We start from the raw sequence: 14,667 nt of genomic DNA on the forward strand, positions 1-14,667 counted from the left end.
TTATGGGTTTGTGACATGTGGTATCAAAATGCTCAGGTTACAAGACTGAGGCCTCTAGAAAATAATGATTAACAACATTTGTTTGATGTGCAGAGAGAGAGAGAGAGAAATAAGGAAGTAGCTAGTATGAGAAGAATGGGAACCATACCACACTGAACGGTAACAGGGATAGGAGGAACAACCTTCCCGAAGACCAATCCTGAAGTTTGGGTACAATTGGGAGAAGAGCCATGAAATACTAATACTACCATCTTAGAAATTGTGCAAGAATTAAAATAAGATATGGCTCGACTGCAAGCAGATAATGAACGGTTGATGCAGGAACAAGAAAAGCTCATGAATATTCTGTCGGATAGATGGAACCAGCGACAAACAATTCCCAGTCCTGAGCAGGGAAACATGACTATAGAACAAGAGTTTTGTACTGAGAGAGAAGAAACTGAAGGCGGTGAAGAGAATTGGGAAGAATAATCTAGTAATGTATCAGAACACAACAAGAAAAAGAGACAAAAAGTAGAACTTCAAGGAGAATTTCAGAAGATAAAGCCTCCACTCTTTGATGGCGAACAAGAAGAGGCAATAGAAGCTTGGCTCATCAACATGAACAAGTATTTCCAGTTGTACGAATATGACCATAACTTAAAGGCTCGATTGGGCATCTTTCAATTGCAGGGAAAAGCCACCTTGTGGTGGGAGGAAGTAAAAACAATTCGTGGTGTAAACAAAGAAAGCATAACTTGGGACAAATTTCGAAGATATTTCAAGGAAAAATATCTAACTGAAAGACTTTATGATGAGAAAGCCAAGGAATTTCATGACTTGCGATTGGGGAAACTAAATATGGATGATTTTATAACCAAATTCACATCCTTATTGCAATATGTCCCATACATACGGGAAGAAAAGGCTAAAGTGTAGCGGTTTGTCAGCAGCTTGCCGTTGTTTATGAAATAGTGCTTTGAGTTCAATAACCCAGAAACCATGGATGAGGTCATACGGAAGGCTCGAGTTTTCTACCAACAAAATAAGCAGAAAGGGGAAGGAGGTAAGAAATGGAATGACAAAAAGGGGAGTAAATTTTCCTCCAACTATAAAATAAATAAGTTTATGATCAATAAAAATCTTAGAGCGAAGATGAATAGAAATATGAACAAAAATCAATCCAGGTTCAAACTTCCTAGTGAGACCAAGACAAATGAACAACCAGTAAGGACGGAAGTGGAAATGGCAGCTAGACCCCCGGTACAATGTTAGGGATTCGGAGGACCTCATTATGTTAAAAAATGTCCACACCGCACATGAACCAATCAAGTAGCACAGGTTCAAGAAGCATTGACAATGGGAGAAGTGGAAAGAAGCATGCCTAAAATCAATGCTACTCTTGAGGACCATCAAGCAGAGTACCAGCCAACCATGATAGAGTTTGAAGGTAAAATATTCAACCAAACCATGTCTATTTTAATTGATCCCAGAGCTACTTTAAGTTACATTAGCCCCAAAATAGTAAAACAATGCAGTTTGCAAGTTTAAGAATGCCTAGTTAGTGCAATTATCTACGGGGGCCAAGAGAAGAGTGTTGGCCAAGGTTAGCAATTGTCCCCTACAGATAGTAGGTCAACCCATTATGGCATACTTGAATGTGTTACCCCATAGGGTCATATGATATTTTAATTAGCATGGACTAGTTGGAAAAAATTGGTCTCTTATCAACTATAAAATTAAAACGATTAACTATATGGACGAGGATGGGAGGAGACAAGAAATTCAAGGGATAATAAGACCCTTAAAGTTGAGACCGGTGACAGCCTCCCAATTGGCCAAGTGCATCTGGAAAGGGTGACAAATTTATGTAATACAAGTAGGATACTTTGATTCAAAAGAAAAATTTGTCACCTTAGAAGATATACCGATAGTGTAGAATTTTCCAGATGTATTTCCTGAGGAAATCCCAGGACTTCCACCAAAAAGAGATATAGATTTCACTATTGAATTAGTGCGAGGGGATGCTCTGGTATCTCGAGCCCCTTATTGTATGAGTATACCAGAGTTAACAGAACTAAAAATGGAGTTGCAATAACTACTCGACAAAAAAATACATTCGACCAAGTGCATCACCTTGGGGAGCCTGATACTTTTTGTTAAAAAGAAGGATGGAACCATGCGAATGTGTATGGACTACCATCAACTAAATAAGCTAACCATAAAAAACAAGTATCCCCTACCTCGTATAGATGAATTGTTTGATCAAGTGAAGGGGGCAACCGTGTTTTCAAAGATCGACATTCGCTCGGGGTATCATCAAATTAGGATAAAGGAAGAATTTATAGCAAAAACAGCCTTGAAAACTCGATATGGGAATTACGAGTTCGTTGTGTTTCCTTTTGGGTTAACCAATGTACCTGCAACCTTCATATGCCTTATGAACAATATATTCCATCAATATTTGGATAATTTTGTGTTAATTTTAATCGATGATATCCTAATCTACTCTTGGATGGTAGAGGAGCACAAAGAGTACCTCTAGATTTTTCTGCAAGTTTTAAGGGAACACCAACTGTATGCCAAGTACAACAAACGCGACTTCTTTAAAGAACAAATCCAATACCTTGGTCATGTCATTACTAAAGATAGAATAGCTTTGGACTTAGAGAAAATAAATACAATAATGGAGTGGGCAGTACCAAAAGATCTAGCTGATATAAGGTCGTTTATGGGTCTAGCTGGATACTACAGGAAATTCATTGAAGGATTTTCCAGGGTATCCTATCTTATTATTTCACTGCAAAAGAAAGGTAAAGCTTTTAAATGGGTATAGAATGCCAAAAGAGTTTCGATCAGCTTAAACATTTACTCACCACTGTGCACATATTAAGCATTGTTGATCCAAATAAAGATTATGTGGTTTATACAGATGCTAGCAAGGAAGGCATAGACGGTGTGCTAATGGAAGAATACAAGGTCATTGCTTAAGAATATAGGAAGCTTAAGGAGCATGAGAAAAGGTATTCAACCTATGATTTGGAGCTGACAACAATCATTCATGCTTTAAAAATGTGGCGACATTACTTGATGGGTAAGAAATTTCTGTTAATGACTGGTCATCATAGTTTGACTAATTATTTTAAACAACCCACTTTGAATGTGAGACAAGCTTGTTGGGTTGATTTCTTAAGTGGGTTTTAATTTGAAATTAAGCACTTAAATGGAAAAGAGAATTGTGTCGCGGATGAACTAAGTAGAAAAGTCAATTGTTTAAATGAAATATCATTCAGTGAAGAGTAAAAAACTTTTAAAGAACAAATCAAGGAGGTAGCAATACAAGATCCATAGTATCAAACTTTGTGGTAGCAAATTAGAATTCTGAACAACAAAGAACAGTAGCTTGGATATGAGGTAAATCAAGAAGGTTTGCTGATCTATAGAACAAGGATGTATGTACCCAATATAAAGGCCATTAAAGATTTAATTTTAGACGAATATCAAAAGGTTCCATATGCTGGCCATTCCGGATATCAGAAATTGATAACTGCCCTTAGAATTGGTCCAGTGGCTTATCAACTGGCTTACCCATCCATATTCGCATGCACAATGTTTTTCACATTTCAATATTAAAGAAATATATATATGACCCCAAACACATAATAAATTGGCAAGAAATATAGGTGAATAGGGAGATTTAACTAAAGTTAATTTATATTTTGATTTCATGAATCAACTAAAGTTTTACTCTTGGCATACAGGTCAAACCGAAAGGTGAGTTCTTGGTTGAACCAATGGGTATACACAATCAGAGAGAAGTAATGCTTCGGAGATGAGTTATCACCCAAGTTAAAGAACACTGGTAGCATTTTTGGCCTAAGGAGGCTACCTAGGAAGATGCATAGACCATTAAGGAAATTTTTCTGAAGTTATTTCCGACGCAAAAAAAATCGGCACGATGTTCAATCTTAGGGGGGGGGGGATGCAATGTCCCCCATATATCTAAATATTTATTTATAACACTTTTAAACAAAATTGAATACTAATTAATTTTATATAATTAGTAATTTTGTTTTAAATGCATGAAAAGTGGAATGTGGGAATTATGGCAGTAATTATTTGATTAAACTTAAATGAGAATAAATTGTTAAAGGATGACAATTTTATTTCTCAAACAGTTAGGCTGGGTAGTTACCCCAACCTTAACTACTTCCAAGAGAAGATTTATTCTAAGGAATCAAGAGGATGGGGGGCATTTGAGACCTTGGAGGAAAAAGATTTAAGATATTCAAAGAAAGAGATTAATTGTGCTAGAAGGATAGACAGTGATATAGTAGCTACATTTGGTTATAAGTAGATAGATTTTACTATTCAAGATAGAAGTTCTTGAAGAGAAACCTTGTGAAGGGTGGCTCAAGCGTAGACATTAAGCGAAGCAGCATTGGTCTCAAGGTTGGGAGGCAGGACAATCAGAGGATTAGAATCCAGATCAACTAGGAAAAGTGAGACAAATAAGTATAATCTAATCACTCTATCTAGCTACATGAATTGTCTTCTAATTAGCATGAGGAACATGTTATGTTTCTTAAGTAATTTAATTACTATGGGAAATAGTAGTCCATTAATTAAGAATGGTTTGTGTATAAAATTGTAGCTTAATGAAGATATTCATTATCGATATAAAAGATAGCAGACCTGGAAATTAAATTCTATATTGCAAAGATAGTAAAACTAGAAATTAATAAGGTTACGCACTATCACTACAAAAAAAACAATAAAACTGAAGAGTGACACCTAAATACAAGGATAGTAAAACTGTAGAGTAATGAGGTTATTATTGTCGATTTAAAAGACAACAAATCTATAGAAACATTAATATCTAAAGTAACAAAGTTACCCTCTATCAATTCATAAGACCATAAACTGTATGAAATCAATGTTGTTCACTGAGCTTAAAATACTAAAAGGAATTAGCGTAAATCATTCTACTGGTAATTAATTAAAAGAAATAATGCAGAACCCACAAAAAAGAAGGAACCATCTTCTGCTAAAAATGGTAAGGGAAGCTGCGTAAAACCCTAGTGAGGGAGGAACGAGGATTCTGCCCCGTCACCAGAGCGAGAAATATCTTAGTCCTCTGGAAAGAAATTATAGTGGGTTTATGAGAGCAGCTCAACTCTTAGAAGGCAGAGCCAGATCAAACAAAGAACTAAGTCTAGTTACAGATAAAACGAAAGCACGAAATATGCAAAGTGGTATGCATAGTAAACCCACAATAATGTGTTGCATATTAAATAGAAAGGACAAATGCTTCGATATGAAACTGAAAGATTCGTGCAATATGAACAGAGTTAAATTATCCCAAACCAAGAGCCAAATTTACATCTTATGTTTAGAGCAATGGAAAATAGACGAATACAGAGCCAAACCCCATACGAGGGTTTTCCCCTGTTACATTTAAAAAAAAAATATCCTCAGAGGTAGAAGCTATGCCTCTAAGCCTTAAAACCAAAAAAATACATGTATTGCATCGAAAAGCCCTCTATCGAATAGGATCAACATTTCCAGTGAGCATGGGAATGGAAATCAATTAAAGCCCCAAATTTGCACTTAACTAAAACCCCCAACTTGCATAACCGGTAAAGGAATGCTGAGGAATATGGACTGCAACAGTTGGACTAGAAAACTCCAATGCTTCCGCACCTGGAGCAGGAAAGACCTATCAAATATGCATCAAAGCAACTAAGATTAGTTTCCAATAAAGAACCTAAGCAAAGACAACCAAAAACTAACAACGAAGAGATGAAAAAACATGGAAGAACTTACCTGCTCATACTGTAATCGATACAACCAAATCCCTCCTTAATGCAAGGATAGAACCAGAGGAAAAATGAGGCAACACTGTAAGGATTTCAGTTCCTAAGATTAACATTCAACTAGTAGTAAAATGTTTGGAAGGAAGAAAATGCGAGTAGAAGCCTGTTACCAAAGGAGGAGCTCCTCACCTAAACCATAGACCAAACAAGCAATTAGCAAATGCACAAAAGAATCAGCTTCCATATCCTGACCACACTTGGATCGGTGGGAAAACATCTCCATCGTCCAATTTGGAAATCGCAAAAACACTATTGATCTTACACATTTACCCCTGCATAAAGTTGGTTTGTTGGGGCCTGACCCAGGTTCGAAGTTAATTAGCCAAACAAATCCCTGTACTACTGGCCCTTTTGGCAACAATCTGCAAAGCATGGACTGCGGTCTCACCCGAAGTAGTATGGGGGGGTGTTGGAACCAGGTTTCCGCACCCTAGAGATGTGTGAGAGGTTGATTTGGTCCAACTGTTAGTCCCTTCACACAGGTTACTTCGCGCACTTTCTTGCACTGATATACTTGCCTTTGCGCAACCCTAACCAGGGGCTCTGGGGCTTCCATGTTATTGGAGCAGCGGGTTGTGCTATTTCCCTAAGACACACCTGAGATCTTACTTATCTTCCTACACTAGTTAGTTATCCTCACGTAAATGGATGCCTTACGTTATATTTAGTTATACAACACATTCATATGAGTTTGCGTAACAAATAAACAGTACACTTGCAATTTATACCTAATAATACATTAAACATGAAAAGATACACAGAAATATGGTAAACTTCTCTTTGTTGATATTTCCAACGGTTACAGAATCGACTTGCCCTACGCACACAACTGCAGGGGTTCATTCACTCAGCTGCAGACTACCAGGCCTCTGCGCACTCAGTTGCAGAGCCTTCTCCTACTCTACGACCCAAAAACACACTTTACACTTCGACTCAATCTCTTAGCCTCATCATGCTTCTATTCTATTTGCCATCTTCTATACTTAGAGCCTCACTCTATTTATACAATCCCATGGTCTATGGACCATGGTTGGATCATTCAAGCTGACATTACATTACAAAAAACAAGGGTAGACAATCGTGTTACTCTATTATGACTTCACGCTCCCCGCCCATAAATTGCAGAGTCTTTACAATGGACTTGGTCAAAACTTGGGCTTTAAGCCCCTAAACATGCTTTGCGGGGATTCCATGCCCAACAGGCCCCTAACACAAACATCATGACTCACCCTCGAGTCACTCTGTCGGTGCGGAGATCTTTGCGCGGAGTCTCTCCAACTCTGTTCAAACCGTTGCAAGGTCAGCAATGCACTTGGCAACTGCCAGCTGGATCTCATGTATGTGTTGTTCCAAGACCGCAATGTCGGAACTTCTTCCCTGCATTTGTTCCAGCATCCCCTGCATTTTGTACGAGCTTGCCTCTAATTGTTTTTGTGATGGTGAAGGCCTCGTCGATCCAAGGTTGAGCACATGCCTTCAGGGCTGCTTCTTTGTGTCGTCCTGCGTCCACCTGTTCTTTCAGCGCTTTGGCCTGTTTCATACGCGCGAGCCTCTGGGTAAGGGCCATCGTTTGCATGGTCCCTTTGACGTTGTCATATTGCTGCTGGAGTTCACGTGCCTCTGTCTCTAAGCACTGGATGTTGGGGTCCTCCTGTAGATTCGTGAGGACCTCAAATGACTCTCCAAAATTCTGGTGCAGTCCCTTATTGCACTACCGATCTCGTCCATCCCTATTGTAATAGCACTGGCGCGTCGTTCTCTTACTTCCAGAGGAGTGGACAGCTGCGCCTTCAACTGCAACTCTGCTATCTAAAGGTTGAACTCCAGTTAAACCTTAGTCATTTCTTCATGCACCTCACGCACCCATGTTGCTAGCCTGTGGATGCGCACCTCTGCTGGTGTGTCTGCTGGAATGGCCAGCTCAGGGACACTTTGATAGGCTTCTTCCAGTACCTGTACCAGTTGCTGATTCTGCGACACCACTTCATCGCGCTGTAAGCTCAACTTCTCCATGTTAATATTTTTCTCGCTTAGTACTTGTAGCACATGACTCTCCCTAGCCCGCATTTCTGCAGTAATCCCATCCCGCAGAACTGATAGCGTCTCCCATGGGATTGCAACCATGTTGATCCTAATACCCTTCAGTGCGCTAATCATAGGCTTGTCGACCTCATTTGTTGTCACCAGTACCCCTTTCGGCAACACTATTGTATTTGTCATCTGAGCGCGCAACATCTACTCTGCTGCAGTTGTCCCTACTGTGAGGCTGGTCGAAAGGGTAACAGCCTGAGGAGTGTGCACCTGCAACTCTTGCAGTTGCGCTCTGAGGACCCCAAACAAAATCTGGTTCTCTTGCGCAAAATTCTGGAGGGCCTTGGAGGTGACATTGCGCACCATCTCGTCGATGTCATGCAGATCACCCTCAGTAAGGGTGATCGGGTCAATAGACAACTTTGATGCCTTGACCTTATTGCGCGGCCTCGTCCACTCGGTCGGGCACTCGCGCTTTAGTTGTGTTGATGCAGTTTGTGGGTCCACACCACCCTCCTCTTCCTCTGCTTCCTACCCATGCGAAGGTGACTTTTGGCCCTCGCGTGCCTTATCGGCTGCCTCTTGTGCTTTTGCTGATGCTGCGGAATTTTTCTGTTCTGCTGCTGTCTGTGCAGCATCCCACACCTCCTGCACTTTGGCTATTGCTACTTCTTGCCTTCTCTTCTCTCCCAACTGTGCCATGCGCAGTTTGGCCTCCTCTTTCTTCTTTTGTGCCGGAGACTTCTCCATTTCCCCGATGTTTGGGGCACGCCACTCTGGTGGCCATGTCTCCAGTACGTCAAAGATTACGTCATCTATGGCTACAATGGGTAGCTCTCTCCATTTCTTGGCCGGGTCCTTGCGCGCTATGACATAGATGCTATGGAAGTCTGCTTTAAACTCTGCAAAACTTTGCAGGTTGTTGTAGACAGTGGATGACAATCGCGACTTGCGGTTAATCCCGATTCTGAAGTTCATTTCCATGAACACCCAAAATATCTTACTTTCGCAGATCCGGTTTGCATCCTTTGTGGCCCAGAGCGAAGCGTACTTCACAGCCTCCGGCAAATCCCTGTCAATTGTGGGGAACTGACTGTCCTCTAGCAATTGCCTTGCCATGAGCACTATGGAAAGCAGAAGACATGCATAGTGGAATGTTTTGCCTTGTTCCTGAGCCTTGCGACAATTTTCCAAGAACTCCTTGCAGAGGAACTCGAACCAGTTAAACTGAACCCCCTCTGCGCACTACTCAGCAAGTGCTACAACAGACATGGGTACCTCTTCTGCGCGACACTTGTGCATGACTTTACTTTCCAGTATTTGGGTCACCACTTTTACTGCTTTGTTGATGCTAGATATGGCGTAGCCCCTTTTCTTTTTCTCTAGTTTATATTTCTTCTTCATGTCCTCCACGATGGCCAAGTCACTTCTCTTCCCCTCCAAGATATTTTCGGGGTCGTCACCTTTGCATGGGAGCCAGGTAATACGGTGAATGAAGTGGTCCGTGATAGGGGTGGGCTCCTCCAGCCACAAACACCCACCATGCACCAGGAAAAGCAGCTACCTGATGACGAAAATTGTTATTGGGGTGCTGTGGAATTGTGACACCTAGAGCAAGTTTAGTAACCCTGCCTTTTCCACTCCGCGTAACCACTTTCGTGGCTCTAATTCGGTAACCCCTTCCGCAGTGTTTTGCTTGCCCTTCATGAGTTGCACAGTCTCTAGGTGAGGGAACTTCTCATGGTCAACGAGATCCCAATCTTCAAATTTCAAGCTAGGCACCCGTCTCAGGTGCGTGCCCTCAAAAATGATGTCATCCAGCAAGAGCGGGGTCTAGAGATAGGTCTTGCTCTCGTCAAGATCCTTGGGCACTTTAGCCTTCCCCTTCCACAGGGGGATATAGGCGGGTAGCTTTGTTGGAGGGTCTGCAGGCTTAGTTTCTTCCTCCATGGCTTCATCCTCATCTTCTTCGATGATAAGGTCCTCTAGGTCTTCCTCCTCCTCATCGGTTTCTACATTAACGACTTTCCCCTTCTCCTCCATCATTAGCCTAGTGCGCAACGGGTTTTGCGGGGACACATGTATGGGACCCATTGACTGTTTGTCTTTCTTTGGCCTTGGTGTGCGCGGTGATTTATGGATTTCCACCACAATCCCGACACCTTCATGGGCATCCCCCATAGTCAGGGCCTACGCGGCCTCTTCAGCGGTCATCTCTACAATTTCCATAACTTCCTCAAATGCTTCCATTGTGTTCGACCAAAAATCTATCACTCACATAATCAGGGGCTCAATCAATGCTCTGCACAGGTCAAACAGGGCTCTGCTCAGACTACGCGGGGTATACAATAGCTCAATTCGCAAATGACCAAGTGTTGTTTGCTGGGCAGTCCTTTGTAATTTATAGCGCCTTTTGAATTTGAATTTGACCATTCCCCCCAAATCTGGTTCATTAACGCTCCCTTGGCGACAGATTGTCCCAAATCTTACCCATAAAGCGTGTCTTAAATGCCTGCCGCCTACTCCATTTGGTCTCAAGTCGAGCATCACATCATGAATAGTGACTCCAACGGTCACTTTCCGGCCAACCCACGTGGTAGCGCAACACCCCCTTGCGCTTTCACGGACCTTGTGACACCTTACTCCTGCGCGCAGCTCCAACATTGCTCAGCTCCTGGGCAAAGTAGTTTATAGTCCCGTGCCACCTTTCAACTACCTGGAGCACTAATACTGTACTTCCCACAGCTAGTCAGGTGGCGGCACCCCATGCATAGGGTTTCAACCGATCATCCATCACTTTTCCTGGAAAATACCCCCCTTTTATTGTTACTGGCGGTGTCACACACTTTATCATCTGCAGCGTGCCACCATAGTTGATTCATGTAGTAATATGCAGTCCAAGCCAAGGCATTAGACTGATCAATTCGCGGCGATAGTCCCAAAATTTGTTATCGTGATCGTGCGCACCCTGTTTTATCACCCTGGTCATCTTATCGAGAAAATCCTCCTTTATCTCGTCTTCAAGCTTCTTGACTTCTGCTTCCACCAAAGCACTTTTCTCCCTTAATTGCACCCTTTCTTTCCCAAGTTCTTGGAGCCTAACATTACCTTGTCGGATTTCCTCGTCAGGTCCCAAGTGTTCTGCTTCATTCAACCGTGCTACCCCTTCTTCCAAGGTTCCACAAACTGTCGTATCTACCGATGCTGGCATGCGTGGACTAGGTATTTTATGCTCTATGGGGATTACAGTGTTCGCACAATACTCCAGTCTTGGAGGCGCCTATGCCACCAGTTTCTTGCATGTTGTCCTATAAGCCCATAGAACCACTGGTACACGCAGGTCCCTATTAGTTCGCTATGCACTATGTACCTTGTTCATCGCTTCGCATACTTCATGAAAGGCTTCCGTGTGGATAATCTTCTGCGCACTTAGTTTTTCCATACTCCGTGATTCCAACTAGAGGGGTTATTCATGCCATTGCCTCACCGGCACATGCTTATTGACCGTGTCTCCCAACACAAGGACTGTGTGCATCTATGCAGGTTTTGTACCATATGCCTGTATCCACCTGGACAGGTGGGTGCGCGGACCGTTTCGTCCAGAAATCTTGACTGTTAATCGCATCTGAGGCTTCCCAAACCGCATGCGCATCATCCTCCTGCATTCGCGCTAGTCCTCAAAGCTTATTTGGTGTGTACCCCAAAACCTCATGGGCGTAGCGCGCAGTACCCATTTCAAAGCTTCAAAACGTTGTTGTTCTGACACTTCTCTTTCAAATATGTTCAAGAAGTCATCCACCTCACTTAACCCATCATACGTAGGCAGATCACTTACCTCTATCGATATGCAACGCAGCTATCTCGTCATCATGTTACAGTTCAGCGTGGTTACCTCATGTAACCGGTTTTGCCATCGTTCTATCTCCTCGTCAGAATCCAATGTGTAGGATCTTTCGCTCTCCCATGAGATTCGTCCATCCACGGTTGGGTTTACCCAGTCTTGCTCTCATGCAATGATTTTGTAGATGCAATCCAAATTGTCATTGCTATCGTAGTCACGCACTGGCTCTATGTAGCGTGATCCTTCTGCAAGGTCCAAAGGTGCAACTACGCACAGAGACTTTTTCTCAAAAATCATCTTGCGCTTCTTCAGATTTATCACCCCATTCATGTCAGTGGACCAATCTATTCCTAGTAGCGTGGGGTAGGGATTGCTATCATCAACAATCTATATTACTTCAGTCTGTTAGTGTGCTTGCTCCTTCGATATCCACTGTGATTCCCTGCAATCTCCCCATAGGTAGGATCTTTTGCTGGTTCGCCATTCACAATTGGATAAGAGACCATTGCAGTGCAGGCTTTCCCATGCACTCCCATGCTTTCTTCGACAAAATGTTCACGTCTGATCTTAGGTCCAGAATCACTTGGTCCATCTCATATTGCCTAATCTGCGTGATCAATCTCATTTCCCTTCCCGTCTGCGTCATGTGCTTTTCGAGCTTCCGAACTACGCGCGGTTCTCCTGGCGCGGCTCCAGCGCATCTATTTATGAGTTCCTACAACCCATTTATAGCCTTGTTATCACGCAGCAGCTTCATGCATGTTTCCAGGAACGTTGTGAGCATTGATGGGTCCATTTCCGGCTTTGGTCTATTTTTACTTCTTGAAGTGGAGGCATTAGCGAAGCTCTTCTTGACTTCCATGAAGGTTTCCTTAACGCAATCCAAATCAAACTCTGGTTCCTTCGTTGGAGCCTTACGAACCCAAGTGCTTTCTTCAGGCTGCTTTCCTTTGTCATCCCCTGTCGTAATTCCACTTTGGAGCACAATATTCACATTAGGATCTTCCTCGCGCGACTCAAACCTCATCATTTGCAGGTTCTAAGTCGGGGGAGGTTGGAGCGCTTCTTTATCGCACAACAACGCTATTAGTGTGGGACAATCCTCTGTCTCATGATAAAACAATGTACAATACAAGCATGATGGCTACATTGGATTTGTGCAATCGTGGGCATAATGGTCTGGCACTCCGCAATTGTAACATATTAGCTGTTTGTGACCTCTTCCAGGTCCTCCTCCAACTCAGCCTCGTCCACGACCCTGAAATCTGGTTCATGCCATCCGTGCGTTCTGGTCAAGGGGCTGTGTTTCGGCTTAAACTCTATAGGTAGGAGTTCGATCCATCATTAGCTCATAACTTCTACAGGTGCGCTCATCATGTCCCACTGATCTAAAAAAATTATAGAACAACTGCTATGAATTCTACGTGTACTTCTGCAATAAATGACAGTTATCTGTAACATGCTTTCCTCCTATCTGACAAATCGTGCACCATAATGCAGGCGCCGCGCTCATTCCTACTTGTGCCTCCAGTCTCAATGGCGTTGGTCCTCCTCCCACGTGGTAGTTTGCGAACACTGATCAGTGGTCATTGTCATGTCCCTAACCCTTGCACTTTATGTGCCATACGTCGTCGCACACTTCTGGGTGAGCCGTCCTGTCTTGTTTCAAACTCTGCATCAAAAGGCACCTAGCCGTGAATCTGCTGAACCCCCGGGTTGGGATCCTGTATTGTGGTCTCGTGTAATCTCATCGCGACCTCCAAGGCCTCGGCCTGAGTTGTTAGCCTATGTTGTGACAACGCGTTCCTTAGATGCGGAATTAGCGATGATACAAACCATTCGCGATGTTGTCCATCTGTCAATGTCATGTTAGCTTCACGAGAAATGCACTTCAATGTCTGATCCAACTCGTCCGGTAGCATTGTGATTTCCTTGAACCCAATGATTGATTGTACCTCTAACTTCAGCCTGCTAAATTCTATGTTTAGCGCAACTTGGATATCCGCAATCCCCGCATTTGAATTGTCATTGTAATGCTTAATGTACCAAGTCAGTGCGCAATCCTGCAGAGCACTGACCAATGTTGCTTTCTTTACATTGTCATCTGTAACTCCCTGCGCTTCCCATACAGCTTTTATCACCAACCAAAAAATGTTCAGATCTTCATTCCCTACTCCCTTGAGCACTAGCAAATTTATCGCACTTGCCATATTGACTCATGGGGGTGGCGGAGGTGCTATGGGCGAAGATGGGGGTAAAGACGGTGAAACTGGCAGTGGTGTGGGTGGGGGATGTATGCACGGAATCCTCTGCCTTATAAAATTGATCACACTTCTTGGTGATATCTTCGTGAGCTCTTCCTTGCCCCCTCGCAGAGGTGAAATCAAGGGGCTATTTTCTAGTTCTGTACTACCTTCGTTTCTGTAGATTCTCCTACTTCGCGTAGCCCCAAGCATCAATTTATTCGCATAACCCGCTTTTCACACAGTAGCATTTTAATTTGGAAGTGTTCAAAGATTTAACGTACTTACCTCGCGGTCCTTTGAAGAAGATTTGTTCTGCCTCACTATAGCTGAAACCGTGAACTCGGTGATGAATCCTCCTATAATTCGATTGAGCTAGTGATCAATAATGCAAGCGATCTTATCCTTTGATGCCTCCAATCTGCGCACCAATTTTGGAGTCCACACAATAGTTTTGTCGAGCTTGCACCTTCCTTGGCTATCTGTTAACTTCGCGATCCACTTGTATAGCTCTGTAGGGAAAGATGTGAAGAAAATTTCATGGATCTCTATGTATAAGTAGCAGTGTAACCACTCTTCTTTTGATAGTCGTGGATTCTTGTTCTCCTACGTTGTGAACTCATGAATATTCCTATCCAACCAATCTTCAATTCCTTTCTTTGTTGGATTCCAGTGATACGACATCGGACATCTCTAT

The sequence above is a fragment of the Pinus tabuliformis genome, chromosome 4_1 (genome assembly GCF_031772625.1).
Source record: "Pinus tabuliformis cultivar Carrire ecotype Pingquan chromosome 4_1, CPIR1, whole genome shotgun sequence".
Taxonomy (NCBI): Eukaryota; Viridiplantae; Streptophyta; class Pinopsida; order Pinales; family Pinaceae; genus Pinus; species Pinus tabuliformis.